Source organism: Bufo gargarizans, chromosome 3, assembly GCF_014858855.1.
Source record: "Bufo gargarizans isolate SCDJY-AF-19 chromosome 3, ASM1485885v1, whole genome shotgun sequence".
Taxonomy (NCBI): domain Eukaryota; kingdom Metazoa; phylum Chordata; class Amphibia; order Anura; family Bufonidae; genus Bufo; species Bufo gargarizans.
Window position 1 is genome coordinate 322981849 of NC_058082.1, and position 6494 is coordinate 322988342.

Sequence of the window (6494 nt, forward strand, 5' to 3'; positions counted from 1 at the left end):
GTCACATATTGTACTACATGGCACTGGTAAAATGATGTAAAAAAAAACAAAACATTTTTATTTATAAAAAAATACCAAATTTACCAAAAATTGGGAAAAATTTTGCAAATTTCCAAGTTTCAATTTCTCTACTTCTATAATACATAGCAATACCTACAAAAATAGTTATTGCTTTACATTCCCCATATGTCTTCTTCATGTTTGGATCATTTTGGGAATGACATTCTATTTTTTAGGGATATTAGAAGGCTTAGAAGTTTAGAAGGACCAGTTCAGGTCTGAAGTCACTTTGTGAGGCTTACATAATATAAACCACCCCAAAATGACCCCATACTAGAAACTACACCCCTCAAGGTATTCAAAACTGATTTTACAAACGTCGTTAACCATTTAGGTGTTCCACAAGAGTTAATAACAAATGGAGAAAAAAATTCAGAATGTCATTTTTGGGGCAAATTTTAAATTTTAACCAATTTTTTCAGTAACAAAGCAAGGGTTAAAGGGAGTCTGTCACCACTATATGACCATATACAGCACTTACATGGCGCTGTAGCACATCTATACATGATTCTAATGGTACCTTTGCTATTTTCTTTAGACATTCAGAAGCAGGAAAAACAATGTTTATTTCATATGCAAATGAGCACTCGCAAGTGCCCAGGGGCGGCGTTCCGTGTGTAGGTGCCTAGGCTGCTCTGCCTTTTTAACTGTTACTCCTTCCCCAGCCTCTTCCTTTGCCCGCCCTCCTATTGCCTTGTATCATTGCTAGGTCCGGCCGAGATCCCGCGCCTGCACACTGCTTTGCCGGCTGGCGCATGCGCACTAGTTGAATTGATGCCGTACCCAAAATGGGCATGGCAGTGTGCATGCCACGGCCCGGCGAAGCAGTGCGCAGGCGCGGGATCTCGGCCGGACCTAGCAATGATACAAGGGAATAAGAGGGCGGGCAAAGGAAGAGGCTGGGGAAGGAGTAACGGTTAAAAAGGCAGAGCAGCCTAGGCACCTACACACGGAACGCCGCCCCTGGGCACTTGCGAGTGCTCATTTGCATATGAAATAAACATTGTTTTTCCTGCTTCTGAACTTACCAGGAAAGGTTAAAAGACCTTAATATGTATAGCTTGGAAGAAAGACGAGACAGAGGGGATATGATAGAAACTTTTAAATACATAAAGGGAATCAACTCGGTAAAGGAGGAGAGCATATTTAAAAGAAGAAAAACTACCACAAGAGGACACAGTTTTAAATTAGAGGGGCAAAGGTTTAAAAGTAATATAAGGAAGTATTACTTTACTGAGAGAGTAGTGGATGCATGGAATAGCCTTCCTGCAGAAGTGGTAGCGGCAAATACAGTGGAGGAGTTTAAGCATGCATGGGATAGGCATAAGGCTATCCTTCATATAAGATAGGGCCAGGGGCTATTCATAGGATTCAGATATATTGGGCAGACTAGATGGGCCAAATGGTTCTTATCTGCCGACACATTCTATGTTTCTATGTTTCTAAAGAAAATAGCAAAGGTACCATTAGAATCATGTATAGATGTGCTACAGCGCCATGTAAGCACTGTATATAGTCATATAGTGGTGACAGACTCCCTTTAACAGCCAAACAAAACTCAATATTTATTTCCCCGATTCTGTAGTTTGCATAAACACCCCTTATGTGGCCGTTAACTACTGTAAGAGCACATGGTAGGGCGCAGAGGGAAAGGTGTGCCGTGTGGTTTTTGGAAGGCAGATTTTGCTAGACTGGTTTATTTACACCATGTCCCATTTGAAGCCCCCCTGATGCACCTCTAGAGTAGAAACTCCATAAAAGTGACGCCATCTAAGAAACTACACCCCTCAAGGTATTCAAAACTGATTTTACAAATGTCGTTAACGCTTTAGGTGTTCCACAAAAGTTATTGGAAAATGGAGATTAAATTTCTGAATTTACATTTTTTGGCAAATTTTCCATTTTAATCTATTTTTTCCAGTAACAAAGCAAGGGTTAACAGCCAAATCTCAATATTTATTGCCCGGATTCTGTAGTTTGTAGAAACACCCCATATGTGGCCGTAAACTACTGTACCCCTAGAGTAGAAACTCCTTAAAAGTGACCCCATTTTGGAAACTATGGGATAAGGTGTCAGTTTTGTTGCGACTATTTTTTGGGAACATATGATTTTTGGTTGCTATATATTATATTTTTGTGAGGCAAGGTTACCACAAAAAGAAATTCAGAAATGTCATCTCCATTTGCCATAAACTGTTGAGGAACACCTTAAGGGTTAATAAAGTTTGTAAAATCAGTTTTGAATACCTTGAGGGGTGTAGTTTCTTAGATGGGGTCACTTTTAGAGTTTCTACTCTAGGGGTGCATCAGGGGTTCTTCAAATGGGACATGGTGTCAAAACAAAAGGCCATCAAAATCTGCCTTCCAGAAACCATACGGCGTTCCTTTCCTTATGCGCCCTGCTGTTTGGTCATACAGCAGTTTACGACCACATATGGGGTGTTTCTGTAAACTGCAGAATCAGGGTAATAAATATTAAGTTTTGTTTGGCTGTTAACCCTTGCTTTGTTACTGGAAAAAAACGGTTTAAAATTGAAAATTGGCACCGTTTTTATTTTATTTTTTTGACCGTGTTCATCTGAGGGGTTAGGTCATGAGGTATTTTTATAGAGCAGATTCTTACAGATGCGGCGATACCTAATATGTCAACATTTCTTTATATTTAAGCTTTACACTATATTATCCTTTTATGAACTAAAAAAAAACAAAACATTTTAGTATCTCCATAGTCTAAGAGTCAGTTTCTTTTTAGTTTTTAGCCGATTATCTTAGCTAGGGGCTCATTTTTTGAGGGATGAGAGGATGGTTTTATTGGCACTATTTTGAGGGGCATATGACTTTTTGATCGCTTTCTATTATGCTCTTTGTGATGTAAGGTGACAAAAAATACCTTTTTCTGCACCGTTTTTATTAAATTTTTTTGACCATGCTCATCTGAGGGGGTTAGGTCATGGGCTAGTTTTATAGAGCAGATTCTTACGGACGCGGCGATACTTAATATGTAAAAACATACGTTTTACAGTATATTATCCTTTTATAAACAAAAAAATACATTTTAGTATCTCCATAATCAGAGTCAGTATTTTTTTTGTTTTTAGCCGATTATGTTAGGTAGGGGCTCATTTTTTGCGGGATGAGAGGACGGTTTTATTGGCACAATTTTGGGGGCATATGACTTTTTGATCGCTTGCTATTACACTTTTTGTAAGGTGACAAAAAAATACCTTTTTTGGCACCGTTTTTATTTAATTTTTTTGACCGTGTTCATCTGAGGGGTTAGGTCATGGGGTATTTTTATATAGCAGATTCTTACGGACGTGGCGATACCTAATATGTCAACTTTTTAAAATGTATTTTAGTTTTACAAAATAATATTTAAAAAAAAATATTTGGTTTTAGTGTCTCAAGTCTGAGAACCATAGTTTTTATCCGATTGTCAGTGGCTAAATGGAATTAAAATTGGGGAAGGGGATTATAAATTTAGTACTCCATGGAAGTGTGGTACTCCCTGAAGCAACCGTCAATGCAGAGGCCCGGATGATTGGGGCACGTGTCACACTGAGTGGTGGTGTCCTTCCGTATTCCTCTCCTGTTACACACTTTTTTGGGGACCATCCTTTCTTTCCAGTATGGGAGACCACACCTGGAAAGTGTTGACCAGGGACGATCCGGGCGCCTCCAGTTCCCAAGGTACTCCGGCCTGCTCTTTCGCGGTCAGAAAAGATCAGGTCCTTGAGGACTGCCTCATAGAACAGGAGGAATTTCCCTGTGTTGCCAGCGCTCTGGGACAGCACAAAAGAGTTGTACAAGGCAACCTGTACCAAGTAGACCGCAACTTTTTTGTACCATGCCTGGGTTTTGCGCATGGCATTATATGGCTTGAGGACTTGATCAGAGAGATCAACTCCTCCCATATACCGATTGTAGTCGATGATACAATTGGGCTTGAGGACCATTGCCGCGGTACCTCGCACAGGGACAGGGGTGATGCCGTTACCGTGAATTGTGGACAGTACAAGGACATCCCTCTTGTCCTTATATCTGACCAGCAACAGGTTTCCACTGGTAAGGGCACAGGTCTCACCCCTGGGGATAGGTACCTGGAGGGGGTGGGTTGGTAAGCTGCATTGACTTTTCTGCATGGTCCCACAAGCGGACGTGGATCTGGCAGTGAGGGACTGGAACAAGGCGATACTAGTATAAAAGTTATCCATGTAGAAGGTGGTAACCTTTATCTAGCAGTGGGTGCATAAGGTCCCACACAAGTTTCCCGCTAACACCCAGAGTGGGGGGACATTCTGGGGGTTGAATACGGGAATCTCGCCCCTCGTACACACAAAACTTGTAAGTGTACCCTGAGGTACTCTCACAAAGTTTGTGCAGCTTCACGCCATACCTCGCCCGATTAGAGGGAACATACTGACGGAAAAGGAGTCTTTACTTGAAAGCAATGCGAGACTCATCAACCGCGACCTCCCTTCCAGGTACATAGGCCTCCAAAAATTTGGCCCCAAAGTGATCGATGGCCGGCCTGATTTTGTACAGGCGGTGATAGGCAGGATCACCTCGGGGGGACATGCTGTATTATCTGAATAATGCAGGCATTTCCAGATGGCCTCAAACCGGTACGTGTCATGGCCGTACTGTAAGGCTGGTTTCACACGGGCGTTGCGGATTGGGGCCGGATGCGTTCAGAGTGCGTTCAGTGAAACTCGCACTATTTTGCAAGCAAGTTCAGTCAGTTTTGTCTGCGATTGCGTTTAGTTGTTCAGTTTTTTCCGCGCGGGTGCAATGCGTTTTGATGCGTTTTTCACGCGCGTGATAAAAAACTGAAGGTTTACAAACAACATCTCTTAGCAACCATCAGTGAAAAACGCATTACATCCGCACTTGCTTGCGGATGCAATGCGTTTTTCACGCAGCCCCATTCACTTCTATGGGGCCAGGGCTGCGTGAAAAACGCAGAATATAGAACATGCTGCGATTTTCACGCAACGCAGAACTGATGTGTGAAAAACAACGCTCATGTACACAGACCCATTGAAATGAATGGGTCAGGAATCAGTGCGGGTGCTATGCGTTCACGTCACGCATTGCACTCGCGCGGAAAACTCGCTCGTGTGAAAGGGGCCTAAAGTGGGGTCTGGTAGAGGACGTCCTGACACTGGGTTTTTTGACTAGGCCCATGTACAGCACGAGGCCCCAAAACGTCCTCATCTCGGCTGCACTGACCAGAGTCCAGCCACCGGCCCTAGCCAAAAAGGAGCCTGGGTGTTGAGCAACAAACTGTTGGGCTTACAGGTTTGTTTGCTCTACCATCAGATTCACAAAGAGGTCACTGAAAAAAAGACTAAAATAGTCATATTCAGTGAAGCCCACTGTGGGAATCTGGATTCCTGGTTGCCTACAAAATCAGGAATCGCGGGCTCAAAATGCTCTGGGGTATACCAGACAAGTTCACCGGTAGGGGCTCAGGTGGACTTATCTGGTTGGCCGGAAAACTAGTACGAGCCCCAGAGCTGCTTGTACTAGTGTGGGCCACAGGGTCCCTAGCATGGCGGTCCCCGGGGAGTGTGTGTGTGTAAAACTTTATTCAGTGTGCGTGTGTGTGGGGGACGAGTGTTCACAGACTTTTCCCTACACCCAACAGAAAAACTATATAAAATAACAAAAAAAAAAATAGTAAATCCCAAAAAGTGTAAAAAAAAGAGTCAAACACGCTGATCAGCGGTGGGGTGGGCGATGCGCTAACAGTGGCCGGACGCCAAGAGTGCCGGCCACAGTCAGCACATGCAAAAAAAATAAACACTTGGGCCCCAAATAAATTTGTGTGAGGGGGCTGGGGGGAAAGCTGCAGCACCCCTGGGCGGTCTAGGGTCACACAGCTGAGTGCACCGCCCGCCGCTGATCGGAAATACACAGGGCGTACAAGTACGCCCCGTGTCCTTAAGTACCAGGACATCAGGTCGGTGTCCGTAACAGGTTAATGAGAGCTGTACTGTAGTACATTGGCATAGCCTCTATATCGGGGAACAGCAACCTTCGGCCCTCCAGTTCTACAACTCCCAGAATCCTCATTTCACTTCAGCCGAGTAAGGTAGCATGCTGGGAGTTGTAGCTTCACAGCAGCTGGAGTGCCGAAGGTTGCTGATCCCTGGTCTATACAGTGGTGGGAGCCTTCTGCTTCTGGCACCCAATAGCTGATTGGAAGGGGTGCTGGGTGTCCGATCCCCACTAGTGTTGAGCGCACCTGTGTTTCAAGTTCAGGGTACAAAGTTCGGGTTATGTGTTAGAATTCCATTATGGATTCCACTACCACAAGTTATAGTCCGTCCTAGCGGAGTCCATAACGGAATTCTAAGATAACCCGAACACAAGTCCGCTCATCCCCACCAATCTTACTGTTGATCTGTCCTGGAGGTTTTTCCACTTTT